Source organism: Taeniopygia guttata, chromosome 10, assembly GCF_048771995.1.
Source record: "Taeniopygia guttata chromosome 10, bTaeGut7.mat, whole genome shotgun sequence".
NCBI lineage: Eukaryota > Metazoa > Chordata > Aves > Passeriformes > Estrildidae > Taeniopygia > Taeniopygia guttata.
This window is the reverse complement of record NC_133035.1, coordinates 14,923,896-14,943,449: the sequence shown is the minus strand read 5'-3', so window position 1 is coordinate 14,943,449 and position 19,554 is coordinate 14,923,896. Positions and strand designations below refer to the sequence as shown.

Here is a 19,554-nt window from a genome sequence, read left to right as displayed (position 1 = left end):
CAAACTAGCCCTTGTTGGCATTTTGACTGGATGTAAGAAATAGTTAAGGTATTTATACTGTAATTTCAGTCAAGGTATTTATGCTGTATTTGATCAATGTCTAACACACAGCTATTGCCTTAAATGGCAGCCTTAGAGGTACAAGAAAAGTCAGAAAGAAGCAGTAGTCCTTATTGTGCTGAAATCTTATAAGAGTTTAAAACTCTAGACTGTTTCAAACTTCAATAATGTGGGTGATTGGTTAATAATATGTTTAATTGCTTCTTAAAGTAAACCACTGGAGCCTGGCACAACAAATCTGTTTCTTTACCCCCTTTTTTAGCCCCTGCTTCTTGTATGGAATGTTCTGGTTTTTCAAGATCACCTTTTAGGTAACAAACCATTCTGCTTGGCTTGGAAAACTTTTATAAGAGGACTGGGACATGGTAGAAAAATACTGATCGTTTTACTCATCTCCACTTAGACACTGGAATTCATAGAAGTGTTAACAAGGTATTACATGTCTCCTTACATGAAAAAAATGATTGCTTACTGCTGACATCACCTTTGAAAGCAAATAAGAAACTGAAGTGCACTTTCCCTGGGACTGTAATGCCAGAGGTAGAGCACACCATGGCAGGTGCTGTCACCTGCCTTACACACTTGGTGATAGGCTTAAAATCACTTTAAAAGGTAGAAGCTGCAAGCAGCATTCTTTATCTCACCATTCCAGCCAGAAATGGAGTCTGCAGAGTCACAGGAGTGTTTTGTGGTCATTGTTTTAACAAGAGTTTGTTTAAAAAAAAACCCAAAAATATCGCACAATTAAGGGAGCCTAATCCCATCTTACATTTCAAAAAAGATACTGTTCTCCCATTTTCCAATATGGTATGGAATTGTTACATAATGAGTCAGAATATTTTATAACTTTTAAGCCAAATCTTCAGAATATCTGGACTTTAAATGTAGCTGCAAAATTTTTAGAAGATATAGACAATGAAATTAATTTTTTTGTAACTTCACATAATTTGAAATTCTAGCATGATCATTTCCTAATGCACATTTAAAGCTCATTTTCCAAAAGCATTTACCTTACCATCCTTGAAACTTATTTCCTGCAAAAGCCAGTAAAGTTTGATTGTTTACCTGTTCAAAGAATATGATCAGAAAAGGGAAAACAGATTTAGCACAAATAGGTGTTTATATGTCAAAATCAAAGGACGGAGGACAAAAAATTTCCAACTATAAGCTCAAATTTTTATTTTTACACACTCTCCATTTGAGTTCTAGTGGAGACTTTGGAAAGTTATTATGATGATTGTAACAACAACTATATTTTCTTGGTAAATCTCCTTGGAGTTTTGGAGGCAAAGAGTTTCATACCGGCCTTGCAAACATGAGGAATTTCACTCAGGCTGAACAAGATAAATAACAGCTACTCTAGAATTAAAAGAAAAACAGCCCAGGCCTCCAAAACCACAAGTATAGAACTGGGATTTTTATTTCAAGCAAGTTTCAAGCCTATTTCTATAATGATCTTCATTCTCGTCTCCCGTGTGCAGGTGGCACAGTAGGGCATTTATTGATTGCTATATAAAAGTTGACAAAATGATGCATTATTCAGTAAATTGCCACATGCAGGGAAAAGAAACGGTACCTTTTTTTTTCTGAAATCTTACAAGCATATACTTTTTTATTTCATAGACAGTGTGACAAAGCACTGAATCACCCTGTTGTAATGCACCATATATATGAAAGACCCCTTATGTAATAACTCAAAACAAACTTTTTCATATTTGTCAACACTTGCTAGATGTGGAGTCCAATTTTTGCTGTAGTGAGGCACCGACACCTTTGGATTAGAATGTCACCTGAACAGAAACAGCTCCTGTGTCAGGCTGATGCTTCTCATGAGCTTTCATATTTTCTTCCTACAGTCAATTCATTATAAACTGGCTCCTGCCAGGACTTTACCCAACTCAGAAAGCTCATCAGCCCAGGGACTGGAGCAGCTCTGGGCATGTCAGGCACATAAACTCCATAATTACCAGCTTTAACTGTTGCAGACAAGAGATTTTCACGCTGAAACAAATACTACCCCTCTCTCTGACCAACCCAGTAAGGGTGACAATCTTGTCTCAGCTTAAAACTATTCACAGTAAACTTTTTTTTTTAATAGTAAAAGTTTTATATTAGGTGTTGAGCTGTGACAAAACATAAGCAACCCTAGAAAACACTGTTGGTATAATCCTGTAACAAAATTAGGTCAATGGCTTTTTGTGCAATTAAAGCAGCAGAGCAAACACAAGACATTTTGGCTGAGACACGCACAGTGCTCGATCACCACCTGAAAAATCTGACTGTCACCTTCATTGCCATTTCACCCAGAGGAAGATCCCAACAAGGCTCTATGTGGCCAAAACAAGATTTATTTTCTACAAGATTTGATCATGCATCTAACCAGAATCTATCACTTCTCTCTATAAATATGTCTTTATTTAGTTTAATGACAAAAGCTGAGAGTTTGATCTCTTCTTGTTACTCCAAACACATGGGACATAAGTTATGTGCCTGTGCCTTTAATTCAGGGCTGAGTAATTACATTTAGGCCCAGGGAATCACTCCAGTTTTTTTCTTGGTGTCTAAACCAAATGTTGTCCTAAGGATTTGGAAGCACATGAAGTGACTTAAGGATGAACATGTATGGCAGTACTTGGAAAATGCAACTGAAGTGAACTAATCCAGTCTGTAAAAGGGAAAGAAAACCTGAAGTAGAGGTCTAAATTTTAATAGTAAAACAAGCATGTCGTAACTTTGCACATACAGATATAATTGCATCACCATTCTTTTAATTTCCCCCAACACTTATTTTTCTTTCATCTTTTTATTAATAATGGCAAAAGAAAGAATAAATTGCGCTAGGTACTTCACCTCTTATTCCTCTCCTTCAGTACACGTTTAAAACATTTTCCCTAAAACAGAAAATTGACTACGAAGAGACCAAACATGAGATAGAAGTAGAAACAAAAATAGGTCTAAATAAAATGCTTTTAATTTAGAAACTATCTCAGATTTTCTTTTAACGAGGCATACACGCTACTGATATTAAACAGTACCTTTGAATACTCCAACCTAGGGTGTAAGACAAAGGAAACCCATAGAGCACTTTGGGAGAAAAAATATGTGGAGAGCATAAGTTCTTATGTGTAGGAGCTAAAGGCAAATGCTTGAATAATTTACAATCATAACATGCACGAAAATGAAACACTGTGACTTTAATAAGTAGCTTTTTTTTCCCCCTTAAACTCCAATTATTAAGCTATTGTGCTCCAGGCTAGCATATCAGGTGCTGATAATGAACATTCAGGCACAAGACCTCTGCTGAACAAACAAAAACTGTTCTGCTCAAAAGATTAATAAAGGATTATCTTCTTGTATGTACATATATCTATATATTTATATTTATACACACACACACTGAACAGAATGAAAATTGTAACCAAAATTGGAATGTTGAAGTCTACTCAAATGCTGTTAATAATGTGGAATTAAGTTTAGGGGAAAACAGCCTAATTAAGAGGTTCCAAAAGGCACATTAGTATATACTGAAAAAGTGATTTTTATATATGGAAACTATTTTATGCTTTATGTTATCATTATAATGCACAGTCTTAGACAAACAAACCAAGCATATGCATGAATGTCACACTAGAGTTCTTCTGCATTTATTGCTGGTGAGCAGTGCACTGAACCCAGGTTATGTTTGAACTGCAGATGGAATGTAACTTTGGAAGAGTAAAAAAGGGCAATCAAGAAAAATAGTGGTCGTGAGGTGGCAAAGAGGCTTTTCTGTAATAAAGGAATCATTGTCTCAAAGAATTCTTTGCAGGTGACAAGCTTGAAAAGGAACCTTTAGACCCAGAACAAGGACATCAAAGACCTTGCAAAATTCAGCTGCACATAACATGGAGGAGTCTTAAATATTAGGACTAATACTCCTTGAAAACCTAGCTGGGATTTGAATACTGTTGGTGGAAGATTCCAAGTCTTTTGTGAGCAGCTGAAATAACGATGGCTGCATTCCTGGGAGTCAGCAGCCCCACACCCAAGCGTGCTGCACTTCTGCAGCATTCCCAATCCCACACCATATTCCCTCAGAGGCTGCAACATTTCTGAGCTACACATTAGGATGGGTCAGCTGGCAATGAGATGCTCATTGATGGGTCAGCAAGGAAGATGAACAGAGACCCTCTGCACTCATTTTGTAGCTCTTCCTTTAGGAGATGCACCGATTCATCTCTATAATGTGCAGCCTTCCCCAAAGTGCAGAACCTCTAGAACAGAAATTTGTTGAAACTGAACATCAGATCAAAAGCTCCAAGACTTTAACAGCACCATTTCATGAGCTCTGCCTCCTTAAGATGCCAGGAGAAAAAATACAGCTACATGAAAAATAAATGAGCAGTTTTTCCTGACTCTGAAACCAGAAAATAATGACATGAAACCAAAATCAAATGCAGCACTATCAGTTGTATTCCCAAATGCCAGCATTAATTCTCCCTCTTCCAACTCCCAGAGACTTGTTAAACAAATGAGCCTTATAATGCATTTTGCAAGTGAAGGTCCAGAGTGGTAAAAAGTCAACTCCTGTACCAAAAGCCCTTAATGAAAATGCTGCAGCTTACTCCAGGAGTTCTGCGCTGAAGGGCATCAGCCTGAGCTCACTCCTGCCACGATTCCTATTTTCTCCTTTGATCAAAAGAGCAGTTCTGCAGCACTAGCAATAGTCTGGGCTTTTAGATCAAAACTACTATCTCAAAACCTGGAAATCAAGTCAGCTCATGTAACTCACAAAAGGCCGGTTTTGTATGTGCATAGACCAGTCAGATATATTTATTTATTTGTTTGTTTATTTATTTATTAGCAGAAAAAAATCCTCTGTTTAAAACATGCCTGATGTACCCCATTTTCTCTGCACACCTGGGCTGGGTGTACAGCCACGCTGTCATTTTTGGTATCCCCCCTACACTGTTCGTGGTATTTTTGGAACCATGTACACCTCTAAGATTTTTTGTCTCCTGGAGAGAAACCTGATTTTGCTTGCACACTGTGATACCCTCAGAACTTCCCCCCTTTTCCCTGGATTTCCTCGCTTGTCATAACTTTTTTCCTTCAAGTTTAAAAAACGAAAGCCTTTGGACTAAAGGAGGATGAAGGCGGGATGAATAAGCCTCTTGCTTCAAACTAAGGAGAAAACCCTTAAAATCCGAACTGCACGAACACAACATGTCTCCTCGCGCTGCATTAATGCCGCCTCACGAAATGGCGCCTGCCTCTGCAGACAGCGGCCTCAAAACGCCCCCGGCTCCTCGGAAAAACAGAAATGCAACTTCTTTTTTGTTTGTTTCGTTTTTCCCCGCAAAGCTTTTATTTTTCTCTCTTCACATTCAGCCCCTCGGTACGTCCCGAGAGCCCCCCGCAAAGCCGAAACCTGACGGGGAGATTCTCCTTCATAAAACGGCTTTTCCCCTCTGCTCTCGGACCCCCTCGGGACTGCTCCCCACACGGGCGTGGGGCTGTGGGGCTGTGGGCTCCAGCTCCTGCACACTGCCAATAAATGTGCCGATTCAGCCGCTATCGCCACGATCTCGCCTTTCCAGAATTTTCTCCCTCCGCTTCCCAAATATAAAAGGAGTTTTGTGCTGAACACGGAGCGGGGAGCGGTGACGGGCTCGGCGCAGGGCGCCATGTGGTATTTGGTTTCTGTACAGTACATGTTTTTATAATGAAGGGGGAAGGGAAGGAAGGGAGCTGCTCCTACCAGCATGCCAATAATCTGTTGCAAAGGGCTGAAGCGCTCCGAGCCAATTAGTGCTCCTGTTAACCATTTAACTGCGGAAACAAAGCCAGTCCCGGGCACGCAGTCCGCGGGATTCGAGACTGACAAGACTCTGTAGGTTCCCAGGGCATCCTGTTCGTACACATTTCTTCATAGATGCATTTGTTCCTTTTACTTTCGATAGACAAACTGGCTACTGAAACTCTGTTAGATCGCAGAGGGACAGCTATATCCTGCACACGTACACCACACCGTTTTGATAGAAGCTGGATGTGTTTGAGGATCAGGGCTGGCCTGTGGTGGACGATAAAAGCCACCCACAGGAGGTGCATTTCCGATACGGATATCAGGTATCAGATATCAAATCCATGCTGTCCATGGCGGGCTGGGAAGGGTCAGAGTGCTGCTCTGCCGGAGAATGGATGTGCCACTGCAACATTTCCCAGCAATGCTGCTGTGGGTGGGAAAACACCCTAAGGTGGGACAAGCTCTAGGAAAGCCATGGCAGTGTCTGTCTCCCTCCAAATGTGATGTCTCCACCATCCTGACAGCAATACCCTGCACCAATCTTGTTTTTCCAACTCCTTAACCACATCAGAACAAGACACAAAAATTTTTTTTTAAATATACTGCAGTATAATTTGTTATAAACCTTTAAAGCCTGAGGCAGGCCAGCTCGTAGCTTGTTGTGTGTCACTGAATAAGCCAGGGAGGAAGACGCACAGGGAATTCTCAGCCTCGATCTTTTTCTCTGGGGGCAAGCCTGAACATTGCCAGAGAGCACTGACAAATTAGTCCTAATGCGCAGCAACAGTAACCTGCTCCCGCTTGACCCAGCGGGTCAGTAAACCTATTTTTGTCCTCCTTTTTTATCCCATGACGTACCAGTGAATATTGGATCAGACTCCCGGGGATGCCAGGAGGACCAGCAAAGGTTGTACAGCTCATTGAAGTGCCCAGGGTGCCAAAAGCAGGCTCTGCACTGCAGCTCAGGAGCTGTGGCAAGAAGCAGACTTCACTTGCTTGGGAAGGGCCGCAGCAGCGCTGCAGGTCTGCTCCCACCCTAGGCAAGCTCTGCAGTGCACATAAAAGGCATATTGGAACATCACTACCTTCCCTAAAAGATGAAGTCAAATTTCCTTAGCCGCCATGGAGAAAGTCCAGTGTCCTTGAAAGTTCCAGGTTGCCACATATGAAGTGCTGTACTAAGGCTGACACTGTAACACATCTCACTTTTAAGCTCTAGGAAGTATTCTGACTGAAGCATAACTTTACATTCAAATTAAAAACACTGGGGACCGAGGGGAGGAAACATATGGGTAAGAAACTAGCAGATTATTTAAGCATGTGAGCCATAGAGCACAGGCAATACAAAAGCTCTCTTGTTCCTGCTGCCTCCCACAGCTGCATTCACTAAATATATCCCGGGCTGAGAGCTGCATTTCTCCACCCCTTCCCCAGCCCAATCGGGTTTGCACAAACACCACCCAGGTTCCTTCGGGCAAGAAGTGAGGCAGCAGCGATGCCCTAGTTATGGACGGCATGAAGAACACCAGTGACTAATCCTGTCTGCAACAGGGTGAAATTGTTACATCCACACTTTTTTTTGAGAGGGAGTCCATGCAGCTGATCTATATTTAACTTAAACCCAGGGTGGCTTGTTCTCTATAAGGATACACCCCATTTTTATGACACAATCAGTTACTGGAAGTTATTCCCATCAGATCATTTGTAATAGTTTATGGAGAAAAAAAAAAAAAAAAAAAAAAAGCAGAACAGCCGCCTCTATGAAAAAAAAATTCACCGAATCCACCTCCTGGTAGATGTGGAGGAGAGCAATGGTCTTGGGGATTGGCTGTCCCCCAGACAGTTTTACCCAGTTTTACCTTCCAATCAAGTCTCTGTGGTGTATTGATTGATCATATATATGCACATTCAAGGTCAGGGGAAGAGATATCACTGAATTTCCATAGGACTGAGGTGCTCCCCCCACGACCCCCATTCTGCTCCTCACATTTCTCCCATCCACACTTTGCAGCCTTTACCCTCAAGGACACATCCTTTGGCCTGGCATAACAGAACCTTGGTCCCAGCTGCAGCCTTGAGACACCGCTGCAGTCACAACAAGAGAGGGAAGAGCTGTCCCTTCTCATACAGTGAATTCTATAGTAGATCAAATTGTGGCAGGAAAAAAAAAAAAAAAAAAAGTTATCTTGGTGTCTTTCCTCACTTCCAAGCTGTGAAGCAGCAGGGATTTTGACCCTCCTGGTCTCTGCTTCTTCCTTTCCTCACAGTTCCCCATTTCTTCAACACCTCCAGTTCCACTAGCAGCACAGCAAATTTGAGAGAATCTAGTCAATTTTTCAAGCTTTCTCATTTTAAGAAGTCAGTGGGAGCTCACTATCTTGCAATCAAACCTCACAGGAGGGAGAATTAAATATCTCATGTATGACCTTAATCCATAGGATTTTGCAGATAGTTTCTCTTGTAATCTCAATACCTGGAGTTTATTATGCATTCAAAACATATCTGTAGCCGTGGAACATTTCGCAACAAAAGAAACTCAAATTCATTTTGATATAATTATGCAGTCACACTAGTCACATACTTGCTATGGAATAAATATAAATACTGGGCTTTTGGGAACAACTTGCAGATTTACAGCATTAAAAAAAAAAACAAAAACAAACAAAACAACAAAACCAACCCAAGAATTAAACCATCTATTAAATATGGAAAAAAGATCAGGTTTAGATGTCAAATTGCAGTTGAGGAAAATGGCACAATTATGAAGTCTTGTTTTTTTTGTTTTTTTGAATCTGCAAAACATAAAAGAACTGCAACTGATACTTAAGCCTCTCCATAAAGTAAGGACTTCATTTTCTAAAGTAGGAATATCATTCAAGTCATTTAAAAACCTTTGAAATCAGATAATTCATTCACAAAATAGCCACGTGTCCCTAAGCTTAAATCGCTGAAAGCTAGAAAAGTTAGAAAACTGTGCTCTGGATTTTTGTGTCTTTATAGCACATTTTTCCTTTCTCTGCTTTTCTTGCCGTCCTGTTATTAGACTGTTCTAATTTTGTCGTTGGAAATTGCCTCTTTTAATTAGGGACGTTGCTGTTCAAGAGCCACACCCGCTGCCTCGGTGATGCTGGAAAGCAGCTTCGCTCCCTGGGGACCGCCTGGGGCTCTGCCTGCTCGGATCTCCTATGCTCCTCAGCATCCTATGGATTTTGGACAACACGTGGGAAGATGTAGTCCCATCTGTGTGCTTTTAAAAACGGAATATAAAACGTGAAACCAGATGTTAAATCTGAGCTCCAGAGAAGCCACAGGAGCGTGAGTTACCTCCAACAGCACTGCAGTTGTAAAAGCAAAGGCATAAGGGGGTGGGATGGAAGGTTTCATTCCTCAAAGAAAGCAGTGACTCACCCACATTCCTAACTGCACAAACAAGGCAGGCAAACCCTCCTCTGGCAGTTAGGATCCTCCACATTTTCCTGTGTGGCGGCTGTGGTGATGTGTTAGAGCACACACAGCACAGGACACGTGTATTTTGGAAATGGACCCTCTTTTGCACACCTCTGTGTTTATGTGCTTTCTTGAAAAAATAAAGCGTTCCCAAGTACTGCTTTTCACTTCTGAAAACACACTGAAAAGGAAAAGGGCTACTACTAACAACCTGTTTTTAAGATCCAAACCCATCTTTTGTTAGATACGTTTTTTTTAAATGGTAAGAGGTAGTAGTTTACTTTAAAAATCCAAACAAACAAACAAAAAACAACCGAAGGACATATAAAAAAGTCCAAAAGTTCACTGAACAGAGAGCCCAGCAGTGTGTAACGTGGATAAGTTGCTGTTTTTAACCATCAAGTTAAACATATAGGAAATTTTGACCTAGAGATGTGGAAACTCACCCTCCCAAATGTCTGCTCAGTCGTTCCCAGCAGACAAGGCACACTTCACTGATGGAGGACCAGCATATTCCAGGTGATGGGTGGCATGCAGCCAAGCTGCTAAACATGCCCTGCTCCACCTTTTCTGCATGGCTCTCCTGGAGGTGGGGAACGCTGTGCAGGTCCCCAGATGGTCAGGGCATCAACCAAGCTGCTGGGTGGTAGCACCAGAGCCCTCAGCAGCAGCGATGAGGAGGAGGTGGTGGAAAGGCTGGGTGTGAGGAAACAGGTCCAAAAAGGAGCCCAGAAAGCACAGAACGTTGCTAATTTGCGAGATAAACTGCAGGAAACCAACATCTCTTAGCTGTAAACCTCAGAGATGTTGTGGTTAGGAGACAGTGTCAGGGCTGCAGGGCAGGCTATGCCTGTGCTCAGGAGAGATGCCTCAAAGCCATGGTCCAAGTGGAGCTCCCCAGGGAGTGGGGCTGGGTAGGTGGTCCCTGTGTAGCTGTGCCAGGGCTCTGTTGGGTGAGGTTTGTTCATCTGTGCAATGCAGGATGCCAGAACGCCTGCACAAAATTCCCCTCTGGCTGCATACTCCATGAAGCAGAATTAAGGCTGATGCTCAGTGTGTTCCACTTTATATCAATTTTTTTTCAATTCTCAGGTTTCTAGTGGTGGACAAACACCCCAAAGTAATCTGCATTCATTCCTCCTGGGGAGCAACTCCTGAGGGCTCTTGGAGCTGCTGCAGAAGGGAAGTGGCAGCATTACCTAAGTGGGGGAGATTTGTGGGGTGGCACGCTTGTTTGGTACAGCTACCAATGTAGTTTGTCTGCTGATGCTGGGAGAGCCCTTGGCAGCATGGGCCGCTAGCAGGAACACGGAACTCTTATTAATGAGAAGGATCAAACCTCAAACAGATAAAATAAACTATCCTGGAGCTGAAGCCATGCTTGAGGCATCATGGAAACGCCTGTTGCACTGACGCTGCTGCCATACTTCAAGCCAAGCCCCAGCAAGCAGGGACAGCACACAGACCAGCTCCTCCTGCTGCTGCAGATTCTGCTGGCGGCATTTGAAATATTTGAGGCATTTCAGACTCCTCTCTTGTCAGGACTCCAGAGCTTACATAAAAAAACCCAACCTGCTTATCAAGTTGCAGAACAACAGCGATCCGTCTGGTTTATTAGATGGAAAGAACAAGCGCAGGGGAGGATTTTGCTGACGGTATTTCTACCCTGATTAAGTCACTGTTATGATCAGAGAAGCAGCAAAGAAACATTACGAGCTATTTCCTCGTGCAAAGGAAGAGAATCCACCACAAGAGATGGACTCCATGCACATTATTATTATTATTGTTGTTGTTTTGTTGTTGTTGTTGTTACTACTAGTACTACTATTGAGCATTTTGGCGGGCTTGTGCTGTTTCCAAAGCCCAGTTCTGCCAGGCTGCTTGAGGAAAGCAGCATTTGTCCCCGGCTTTCGGCATGAAAACACGACTCCAATCCCTTTTCGGGAACAAAGGTGCTTCCCAGGAGCCCGGCGCGCTGCCGGCATGCCGAGCGCGTAGCCAGGCAACAGCAGCCGGATCGGGGCTTGCGCCTCTCCCGCGATGCTCCAGCCTCCACAAACAATTCCTGCCACGTAGACAGGACCGTGCAGAGTAATGGAAAATTACTGCGGGCTTTTTCTTAAAGGGCGAGCACCGCCGCTGGCGGAGAAGCTGATGCGCATCGCACTTGCCGGCGCGCCCCAGGGTCAGCCCGTGTTTCCTGCGGGGAGGCTGCACCGGGCAGTGAATACACTGAATAACCCAGGAGCAGCGTTTTAACAACTGCCTGGCACATTCCTGCAAGGCTGCAGGAAGGAAAAAAATACCCTTAAAGAAAGAGCAAACTTCGGCAGTGCTTATGCTGCTATCAGGACAACAGCAATAATAATAAAAAAACGTGGCCGTGTTCACGTCAATTTCTGGTGTAAAAGAGAATTTAGTTAATAAGACAGCATTGTGCTCACCTAGCTTTTAATAGCAAGCCCAAAAGCCACACAAATAGTTACAGGAGCACCAAACAACCAGCTGGAGCCACTGCACCTCTGAAAACCAGGAGTTATGCAGACTTACTGGTTGGGCAGGGCAGGATCTGCCCCCAGAGCACACAGCAGCTGCCCAGCAAGAAGGCACAGCACCAAATGGTGCTCTTCCCAGAAGTCTTCAAAAATAGCTCCTGTATCCCTTACAAATTACATTTTGTCTCCCTCAGGGCAGACCATGCTGCCTGTTCTTGGGGTACCTATGGGGAGCTGTATCAGCAGCAAAAATAGAAATGCAGACCTGCTGCTCTTGCTTTTCCTTTTTTGCTCACTGCATGCAGCTCCTGGTGGCCCTGGTGTGGCTCAGGATCACAGATGTTGCATGCCAGACTGGTTCTAGGTCAGCCCCTGCAGCAACAGTGCTTTTGTTCTTCCATATCTTCATGTATTAATTTGCCTGTTTTTTTCTCAGATAAGCACTGGTTAAAGCCTCAACCCAAATCTCTTTTCACTCTGTTACAGCCAGCAAATGAAAACAAAGGCCCTGCACCAAGTTAGGTATTACCAACTTTGTAATAGAAACTTCCTCTCCCTTAAATAGAAGCCTTTGTGAAGCTGTTTTCATTGCAAACTCCACAGGGAAAGTCATTATATTTAATAGAGGTTGACCTCATTTTGTAGTCCTCAATATTAAACCTTAGAATAGGGAGACATAATTAGAAGCGGCGAGTTCTCAACAAAGATACACAGTACTTGTTGCTGTTTCCTTCTTACCTAAGGATTAATTTAACATGGTTTGGAAAGAGTAACTTGAAACAGCTTTTGCCAGATAAGTGAACTCTTAACTAAAACGCAAAGATCTGGTTTCCAAGAAGCTTTTTACAAGCCGTACAGAGAAGTGAAATAAAACCCTCCAGCAGCACACAAGGCTTCCTGCAGAGCCTCCCTGGAATACTGCAAACCTGCATTTCGGTGAAAGCTAATCTGGGTTGGAGGCTGGGGTTACATAAAGACATCTTGCACAGAGGCACAGAGGAGCCGTGGTCAGGCATGGACCTGCCCCTGTGGCAGCTTCTGCTCCGCTGGAGGGAATCGAGGGGATTCTCTGCTGCAGTTCCAAGGCTGTGCTCTGAGACAAAGAAAGCAAAAGGGGTTTCATCTCAGTCAACACAGACAAGGGAGGGAATGCAAAGATGCCCCAGCTTTGTTAGGTTTGCTAATGCAACCTGGGTTTCCACACAGTGGACAATGTTGTCACTGCATAATGGGTAAACACAGCACTGGCCACCACTAAATAAACACATTTTCCACAGAAAGGGAGGGCAAGGCAGTGAATTATGTGCTGTGCTGCACCGTGTAGGGGCCTCGCTGAGCACAAGCCTGTGTTGGGGCTCTTCACATTAACGTGGTTTGAGTTTAAAACATCTCTTCACAGCCTGCTTTTCAAGTAACCCCATCACTTTTCCAAACTATAGAAGTTCGCTTGAAATACACATTTTCAATTCATTTTCCCAGCTCTTGTGATAGCCCCACTGCTCTCCCACCTCCTGAGTGTCCCTTGCATTCCCAGTGCTCAGAGTCCTGCTGGCAGTGTCACCTCCCTGCTGAAACACTCATTATGTAAAAAGGACAATTTCTCGTTGAAAGGCCCAGGCTCCCTTAAATTTCCCTGCAGATTCTGTGGTTTGAATGAGTGTGTCTGCCTCAGCAACCCTGAGAACTTCCTGATTTCTGCACAGTTCTCCCCTCTGCAAACAGCTGACTGCTTTAAACTCCGTTTTGGACTTGCTCTCCTGAAAAATCAGATAAATGGTTTCCCCAGCTGAAGCACTTTCACATGGTCTTAAACAGCAGCTTCTTTTCTGTAGCCCAGCTCCCCTGATTCTGTACTGTGGGGAGCAGGGTGGTTGCTGCCCACACCTGCAGTGGGTTTGCTCTGCCCTGTGCTTTGTGGCACAACATGTATACCAACAGGAGCAGAGAAAGGCAACTCCTCCAAAAACATCACCAGAAACTCCCCAAAGCCCTCAGCATGGTAGCTTAAAGCACCAAGCCTTTGTTCCTCCTTGCTGGAAACAGCTTTCCACTCCACACAAGCAAAAGGGATCACAGTCATGAAAAATATATGAGGAAGCCAAGAGTGGGAGCACAGCAGCCTGGGACAGTCCTGGGTGGGTGGGCTGTGGGACTGGGAGGACATTTGGTGGCAGAAGGACACGGCACAGATGAGATATTTTTACCCTTGCACCCTGCTTGGTCTCCACCCTCAGCAAGGCCAGGGCTGTTCTGGCTTATCTGGTTTTTCCTCCCTTTTATTTTAGATGTAGAGTGTTATTAAATCACACCCAACAATTCCCACCACACCTCAAGCAATTAACCCTATCCCAAGGCAGTGCTGGCTGGGGAAAGCCCTGGACAATGTCCTGGGCCTCCCATAAAGCTGAGAGCAATTTTGCCACCCATTCAGTGTGAAGAAGGTTGGGCTTTCTGCGTTTATTTTTGGAGCAGTAAGTTATTTTCAAAGAGCCTTTCTGTCAGGCTTAGCCGGGTGTGAGCTGCCAAGTGAGCTCCTCCAGCTCTGTGGGCACCATTAGCAGGGCTGCCTTGTGCTGAAGTGATGTCAGCACTTCCATTACAGCACCTTTCCCCTGCTCCAGCCCCCTTATATGTGGACATAAAAATCCACTTCTGGCAGAAACACTCGAGTCGACAAGGAAAACAGTCACTACTTTAACCTGATCCTTGCTAAACTTATCTGGCTGGGCGGAGAAAGCAGGGGTTTAAAATATATTTTCTCCCTCCCACGCCTAAATCATGAATTTTAAAAGCCAGCTGTATTGCACTCAAATTACTCACGGGGAATTTTTTTAGGTTGGGTTTTTTTTTTTTTCGTAACTTACCCGTGATAAATGGAGAAGTGATCCTCCGCCTCTTTGCAAGCCAAACACTTGATTAAAAGTTTCCATTGTCAGTCCTACTAATGAAGGGCCACAGTTAATAGTCATTTTAATTGGGCACAAATCCACTGTAGTGTTAAGGGAAGAGACTGACGTCCTTCTCATCTCCCTTGGTGACACATAGCCACCCAGGGTGCTGGGGAAAGAATTAATTCAGCTGACGACTCAGCAGGAGCTTCAGCCAGCTCAGCCCTGGCTGAAAGCACCAGCAGAGCAGGGGCACTGCTGGGCTGGGACACGGCAGATGGGGCTGGAGGGAAGCAGGAGTGTTCATGGAACATGTTTTTCGAAAGCTGGCTTCTAGATCAGCTGCTGCTCAAGGACAAAGCAGCCCCTTCTCTGTAGAAACACTTGCTACTGAGTGGCTGTACTGTCAGCCAGACTGATGGGATTCATCCAGGCTCAGACTCCATCTTTTTCCTTTTTTCTTGACTTTTCAGCTGGATCAGTTCCATGAGCACAAGAGCCAGCACACGCAGAGTGGAGATGGGGGACTGAGACAGAGGAGTGCAAGATGCCTGCAGCCAGCAGCACCAAGGACTTGGGGAAGTTTTTCTCTCTGAACCCAGCACACAGCACACAGCATGTGCACCATGAAATCAGCAGGTATCAAAGAGAAAGAGCCCACGGCCTTCTCTGCATTGCCACCCCAGATGTTAGAGGAACTGCAGGAAGATGACCTGTAAGAGGGAGCCTACCAACTCTTTCATTCTTAGAAACAAGTTAGCCCACTTCTGGTTTAAGTATTTGCACATTTTCTAAGCTCAGCATGTATTTTTGTGCTACCCCCAAAAAGGCAAAGCCTGGAAACAACTCAGGCTCCAGCCAACAGGAGCTTGTTCTGGTGTGACGATACCTGCAGCTCCAGACTTGCTGAGGATGTTTGGGAGATGCAGAAGTAGAGGTTCTGTGGTGTCAGGGGAGACAGCAGCCAGCCCTGCCTAGCCCAGCCCAGCCCAGCCCAGCCCAGCCCAGCCCAGCCCAGCCCAGCCCAGCCCAGCCCAGCCCAGGAAAGCCCAGCTCCAATGCCACTTCCAACTGCCCCTGAAAGACGTGTTTTAGAACTGAAGAGAAGTTTCTGAGTGTCTCCTGAAAGCTCTTTCCCCCACTTGACCTCCAGACAGTGGGGTAGGAAGCCTGTGAGCGTGGCCATCTGCCATCCTGCTCTGTCTGCTCATCCAGGCAGCTGTCTTTCAGCCTGCTCATTAGTGTGCATGTCATCACATCACACACTGCCTGATTGCTGTGGGGAGGCATTCTTTTTCACAGTGGAGTCTAGTAATACAGGACGCAGATTTACAGGAAATGAGGCTTTACTTCCTGCTCATGGAGAATCATGTCCCATTTATCCGATTCATTCTGGAGGAATATGCTAACGGGTGCACATTCCACTGCAGGACACACATAATGCCAAGCTAGCACCCCTGAGAACACTTAAAAGAGGAAATTGGTATTTTGGCTACTGTGCTCCATCTCAAGTCCCCAGCAGGCTGGGGCAAACATTGGTACCCCAGTCTTACCCTGCTGTCAGGTGAATGCCAGCACCACAGCTTGTCCTTTTCCACCCAGGAACTGAAGTTTTCCCTGTGCCACCCTCTGCAGTGCATGGGGCATTTGGCAAAGCTTTGCTATGACTTGCACCTGGATTAAATTCCAGCTCCCCAGGGAAGAATGACACATTATCCCAAGTAAACAAAAACCCTTTCATGGAGAAATGAATGTCAATACCAAAGGTAGGTGAAAGATTAAAGTAGTGCTCAGAGGATGGTGGGTTTCCCCGGGGACTTTGATTTCACCTCTGATGCTGTGGTTTGGCTCAGCACTGGAATTTATTCCTGTTAAATATGTGCCTAATGAGACCAGTGACCTCCTGGGAGAGTTGCATCAGTTTTCATCCCAGCTGTGCCAGCTTCTGTTAGAGTTTCCATTAAAGAACTGGTTAACATGGCCCACTGGTCCTATTTCCTTCCTCTAGCTGGGTCTGGGGCTGCTCCAGCCCCTAAACCTTTACCTGCTGCTGGCTGAGGAGATTTGCACAGGCGGGTCCACAACTCAGTTCTATTGTCACTGTGAAATGCTGAGGTCCCCTGTGTGCCTCATGGAAGTAACTATGAAATACAGAGAGATTAAATCAGTCCTGAAATGCCATTTCTCTGTCATGAACTTTGTGCCCAAAGCTGAGAGGTGAATATGGCTCTGTTACACTGAGAAACAAAACAAACCCAAAGGTTTTCTCCATCTGTTTATGAGATTGAAATGTAAGTCATGGCTTTAAGGTATGCACTGTAGGCTTTTTTCTTTAAACACATAAATATTTTATCAGTGAATATTCTGTTTCAGCAGTCAGGCATGAGCTCATTCCAAAGGCTGTTGCAATTGTGAGTTGTTGCAATTTTGAGTTAAGCAGTCATTCAGATTGTGTAATTTCCTAGTGTTTGAGAATATCCCAACATGGAAGAAACAACATAAAATGGAAAATGTTGTTTTCTTAATCAAATTGATACCACTAGACTTAAATACCTCCTCTTCTGAGCCAAGGATAAGGATTTTTTTCAAGGATTTTCTCCTTAAAAAGGAGAAAAAGAAGATCTGCTTGTCTGGCAATGTTTTCTGTCCAGCATCAACTACAACAGGGCACAAACATCTGGTATATAGGGAGAGGTCAGACCTGAAACCCAGCCAAAACCAACACAGAGTGTGAAAAGGAAATACATCTTTGCCATGTACTGCTTTGTCCACAGCAGTAAATTGGAAATGAGATTTTCCTATTGCCAAGAAAAAAAAAAAAAAAAAAAAAAAAAAAAGAAAAAACCCAAAAAGTACACAAGAAAAATAAAGTCATGAAAGAGCTGCTGAAATCTGCCTTATTCAGTGTGTTCACAGCCAGGAGAATTGAACTACATCGGATATTCAAATTAAATACTCAGGATGAAATAACGCAAAAAATACACGAGAAAATACAATTAAACTCCCACAGATCCTTTGGGGAATCCCAGAGGACAAAGGTAGGAGAGCCTTATTTTACCACCCAGCAGGAGCAGCATGAAGTCCTTAAATCTGGGGCCTGCTGCATCACACCCTAATCTATTTTAACACCCCTAAATCAAACCCTGATCCACTCTAATGACCCTAAATGAAGCTCTAATCCACTTTAACACCCTGCCAGTTGCATGACATTGCCTTTATCAGTGACTGGAGCTAAATCCCAGCCACACCACAGCCATTCCCAGCAAAGCACAGCCGAGGGGCCTCATGGAGCACATTGGGGGTGATGGAAGGGAACCTCTCGGGAGTGTCTGGAGAGCAGCTCTGCCGAGAAGGGCTGGGGGTGCTGGTGGGTGTGAGACTGGACGTGACAGGCTGGACATGGCCTGACCATGTGTGCTGGCAGCCCACAGAGCAAACACAGCCTGGTGTGCAGCCAGAGCAGCGTGGGCAGCGGGGAGGGAGGGGATTCTGCCCCTCGCTGGTGAAATCCCACCTGCAGAGCTGCTGGGACAAGTCCCGAGGAGGCGATAGAGATGCTGACAGGGCTGAAGCGCCTCTGCTCTGGGGACAGGGAGAGAGCTGGGGATGTTCAGCCTGGAGGAGCTTCAGGGGGGATCTTAGAGCCTCTTCCAGTACCTAGAGGTGCTCACTAGGAAGATGGGAACCAACCTTTCAGCAGGGTCTGTCGGGACACGACAAGGGAGAATGGTTTCAGCTGTAGGAAAGTCGGTTTACATTAGATAAAAGGAAGGTTTTATTTATAACGAGGGTGGAGAAACTGGCCCATAGAGGTGGTGCATGCCCCATCCCCGGCAATATTAAAGGCCAGGCTGGATGGGGTTTGGAGCAGCCTGGTGTAGTGGGAGGCGTCCCAGCCCATGGAAGGTTCCTTCCAGCGCAAACCGCCCGTGGTTCTGGGTTCAGAGCGGGGCAGCTCCGCGGGGGCCGCGGCGTTCCCGGGATGCGGCGCCGCCATCTCTGTCCCGCTGAACCCGCCCGCTGCTGCTGCTGCCCCCGCGCGGCGGCACCGGAACGGGCACCGGGAGCCGGGAACGGGAACCGGAACGGGCACCGGGAGCCGGCACCGGGAACCGGAACGGGCACCGGGAGCCGGCACCGGGAACCGGAACGGGCACCGGGAGCCGGCACCGGGAGCCGGACACCGGAACGGGCACCGGGAACCGGCACCGGGAACCGGGAACCGGGCACCGGGCACCGGAACGGGCACCGGGAACCGGGAGCCGGGACGGGCACCGGAACGGGCACCGGGCACCGGAACGGGAGCCGGGCACCGGAACGGGCACCGGGCACCGGGAGCCGGCACCGGGCACCGGAACGGGCACCGGGACGGGCACCGGGCACCGGGAGCCGGCACCGGGAGCCGGGAGCCGGGCGCCGGGAACCGAGACGGGCACGGGGCACCGGGGTGGGAGCCGGGCACCAGGCACCAGGACGGGAACCGGGCACTGGGATGGGAGCCGGGCACCGGAACGGGCACCGGGAACCGGGCACTGGGGCGGGAGCCAGGCACCGGAATGGGCACCGGGCACTGGAACGGGCACTGGGCACCGAGACGGGAGCCAGGCACCGGGACGGGAGCCGGGCACTGGAACGGGAGCCGGGCATCCCTTCCCTTCCCTTCCCTTCCCTTCCCTTCCCTTCCCTTCCCTTCCCTTCCCTTCCCTTCCCTTCCCTTCCCTTCCCTTCCCTTCCCTTCCCTTCCCTTCCCTTCCCTTCCCTTCCCTTCCCTTCCCTTCCCTTCCCTTCCCTTCCCTTCCCTTCCCTTCCCTTCCCTTCCCTCCCCTCCCCTCCCCTCCCCTCCCCTCCCCTCCCCTCCCCTCCCCTCCCCTCCCCTCCC

The 19,554-nt window shown here is 46.1% G+C and overlaps 1 protein-coding gene across 1 annotated transcript in view; it reads right to left on the bottom strand.

Moving 5' to 3' along the window:
- Positions 1 to 10,010, bottom strand: part of CHD2 (chromodomain helicase DNA binding protein 2) — an 85,597-nt gene extending 75,587 nt beyond the window's left edge. Inside the window, exon 1 of the mRNA XM_072933973.1 lies at positions 9,739 to 10,010. The gene's annotated coding sequence lies outside the window, so the exon portion shown is untranslated. The remainder of the gene's footprint in view (positions 1 to 9,738) is intronic.
- Positions 10,011 to 19,554: the final 9,544 nt, after the last annotated feature.